Below are 3,832 nucleotides of genomic sequence, written 5' to 3'. Positions count from 1 at the left end.
AGAGTTACGCTTAAACCAGAGGGCCGGGGCTAACTTTGACCGCGTCAAAGTTTGTATACCCTTGCAACATTTTTGGTAACTCTTTCCTTACCTATAGCCATCAAAGTGGAAAAACGTTTAAGCTAATAAGGCTAATGTTTCCGAAAAAACGGCGTACAATCTTAGCATAGGAAATAACGAAGTTATTGACAAGTCACTGTTTTCGAAAGATCGTTCCTATAGGAGCTATATTTATTTATTTATTTATTTATTTATTTATTTACGTCAACTAACACAGCAGTCGACGAAAAAGCTTAAGCTAAAGACAGATAGTAATTAAATGAAGAAGGTAGCTTAGCTTTATATACAACTAAACATCCCCAGCCCGGTGGAGGTGTTTTATTTGCACAAGGTGCCAGCTATGCCCCGATTCACAGCCAATGTGGCCAGGGATGAGTTGCAGCCAATCCAAGTCCAGAATATTTTCATTGGTTTCGCTGTAGATGATTAAAAAGTATAGCGCGAAGAGAAGTGACAGAAAGATGAGGAGAGATAAGGTGAGAAAGGTTGTTAAAAGATTGGCAAAGAACACGAAGAGGTTCGTGAAGAGAGTAGTTAGTCAGACATCTACTAAGGTGAATAGGAAAAAAGTTTCTGGTCCAACGTGAGGGAACACATAAATACAGCGTATCTAGTAAATTCGTAGAAATGACTTCGCCGTTGACTAGTTTATGGAGAAAGAGAATGCCAAAAACAAGCCTACGGTTATAAAGTGAAGGAAGATTAATAAGAAGAAGTCTGTCAGAATAAGAAGGTAGGCGAAGACCCGGGTCCCAATTTAGACCGCGTAGCGCAAACTTAAGGAATTGCTTCTGTACCGATTCAATACTACGCTGGTGAACATCATATTGCGGGTTCCACACTGGCGAGCAATATTCTAGAGTAGGGCGAACTAACGAAGTGTATAAAACCTTTGTTACATAGGGATCATCAAATTCTTTGGCCCAACGTTTAATGAAGCCGAGAAGGCTGCTAGCTCTGTTGACAATTGAAGAAATATGAACATTAAATGAAAGTTTAGGGTCAAACATAACGCCTAAGTCTTTGAATGATGGAACACAATCTAACAGAACAGACTTAATAGAGTAATGAGCTAGGAGCGGAGACAAACGACTGAAAGTCATAAAAGAACATTTAGAGGCATTAAGGTGTAATTTATTAACGTGGCACCAATCACAGAACGCATCGAGATCTGATTGCAAGTACTGTTGGAAAGAAGGATCATTATAGGAATAACAAATCTTGACGTCATCCGCAAACATGAGCACGCGTGAATGAGCCAAGGCCAAAGGCAAATCATTTATAAACAATGTAAATAATAGTGGGCCCAGATGACTGCCTTGGGGTACACCTGACGTAACTCGAACAGTTTTAGATATCGAGGAACGAAAAGACACCTTTTGGGTTCTGCCAATAAGATACGACTTTAACCAACCCAATAATTTTGGTGAAAAACCCATGATGTTAAGTTTCGCGAGAAGCAAAGAATGATCAACCGTATCAAAAGCCTTACTGAAGTCAGTATAAATAACATCAGTTTGACACTTTTTACGGAAGCCATGGTGTACTAGGGTAGTCAATTCTAAAAGGTTGGTAAGCGACGAACGACCTTTCATGAAACCATGCTGGCAAGGAGAAATAGTGGATCTGGATAGATGTTGAAGGGAAGACGTAATAATTTTCTCAAACAGTTTAGGTATTGCCGAAAGTTTGGCAATGCCACGGTAGTTGGAAACATCCGATTTGCAACCCTTTTTAAAAAGCGGAATAATAAATGACTCCTTCCAAATATCAGGAAATCTACAAGTCTCACTCGATATAAAGAATAACCGAGCTAAAGGCTTAGATAGGGAAATCGAACACATTTTAAGGATGCAACTAGGTATATCATCAGGCCCGGGAACGAAGGAAGACTTCATAGATGACAAGCTAGAGAGAATACAGTCTTCAGTAATACTGGGAAAAAACATACAATTTAAATGTGGGATTGAAAAGGGATAGGGTGTGGGATCCGAAACAGTAGTAGAATATGTTGACTGAAATTTAGCAAACAGATCTGCAATATCTAAATCATTATTAGCAGACTGATCGTTAAGTCTGAAGGTGGAAGGTAGGACATTAGAGCGTCTTTTGGAATTGTCAAAGTTGTAAAATCTTTTGGGGTTATTATAAAATTCAGCCTTACAGCGAACGAGATAATTGTTGTAGCATTGAGTATTTAAAAGACAAAATTGAGATTTAGCTATACAATAATTTGCATAGTCAAGTCGCGAACCAGTTTTTTTAAATCTTTTAAAATATCTCGATTTAATGTTGCGAAGATTAGAGAGCCTACGTGTGAACCAGACTGGCGAGCTGGAGACGGTAGAGACATTCACATAAGGAACGCATTTATCAATTAGAGAATTAAGAGCAGAATAGAAAAACTTCACTGCACAATCTATATCGCAGCACTCAAATAGAAACGACCAATCAAAAGAGAAAATAAGGCTGTTAAGAAGATTGAAATTTGTTTTACGAAAACATCTACGACGAGAATTTGAAATGTTTTTAAATAAATTAGTAACGGAATTGTAAGAAATAGTAACTTCAATGGTAGGATGATAAGGATCTTCAGGTTTCACTAGTGGCTGTGTTTGCGATACAGCACTAACAGTGGGATCAGAGACAAAAACAAGATCAAGGATTCTTTTAGAACAGTTAAGGAAAGAATTCAACTGATATAGTGGACATTCAAGTAGGCTATCAAGAAAAACATGTTGAGATGAAGGAATTAAGAAAGATAGATTATCATCAACAAGCCAAGAAATATTAGGCAAGTTAAAATCACCTAAAACTATAAGAACATCACGATCTTTAAGACGACCAAAAATAGTTCGTAAAGCATCAGCATGGTGCACGTAGATCATGATATCAGAAGCTGGAGGAATATATGAACAAGAGATATATAGGCTAAAGTTAGAACATGTAACTTCAACGCAAATAAACTCAACACCTAAGGGGAGATCAATCGGCACCACACTTGAAGACAGATTCGAGTTTACAGCAATGAGTACTCCACCGCCACGACGACCAACACGATCAAGCCTATAAGAAATAAAATTATTAGAAAGAATTTCATTATCTAAAACAGAGGAGTTAAGCCAAGTTTCAGAGAAAGCTAATATGTCAGCCGAAAAGGTTTGGCTATCACAGAAAAGGTTCGACAGCTTGGTAAGAAGTCCTCTTACATTTTGATAATGAATGCAAAGACTAGACGTTATTAGTTTTTTGAAGCAGAAGATAAAGTAGGAAGGTGGACAGGCAACGGACGAGAGCGCTTATTGGGCGCAAACTCGTGTACAACTAGGCCCTCTGGCCAAAAATTAGGGTCAACCATAGCTGAGAAGTACTCATTTGGTACTGTAATTTTAAAAGATGAGATTTCGCGAGGCCTAGAAAACTTAAACTTTTGAATTAAAACCTTAGCAGGGCAAATATTACCAATGTAAGCTGCCACAGACGACTCAGAAGTATCTGGAGCAAGCCTAGAAATAAATAATTGTTTGCGATGAGGCACTACAGTTAGTGGAGGCGGAGGAGCATTGGGATCCGCAAGTGATTGAGAGCCGGCATGATCCTGTGATTGATCAGAGTTCCCGTGAGGGATAGATTGAGGTACACCAGGGCTTGTAATGGGTACTTCAATCTGAAAAGAAGAGCATAAAGAGGGACAAGAAGATGGTGTAGGCGAAAGTAAAATCGGAGAGGAAGTAATAGAGAGAGCTGGCGACTGCTTACGAGGCAACTCAAG

Source organism: Drosophila tropicalis, unplaced genomic scaffold (genome assembly GCF_018151085.1).
Source record: "Drosophila tropicalis isolate 14030-0801.00 unplaced genomic scaffold, ASM1815108v1 contig_492, whole genome shotgun sequence".
Classification (NCBI taxonomy): domain Eukaryota; kingdom Metazoa; phylum Arthropoda; class Insecta; order Diptera; family Drosophilidae; genus Drosophila; species Drosophila tropicalis.
This window is presented reverse-complemented; position numbering follows the sequence as displayed.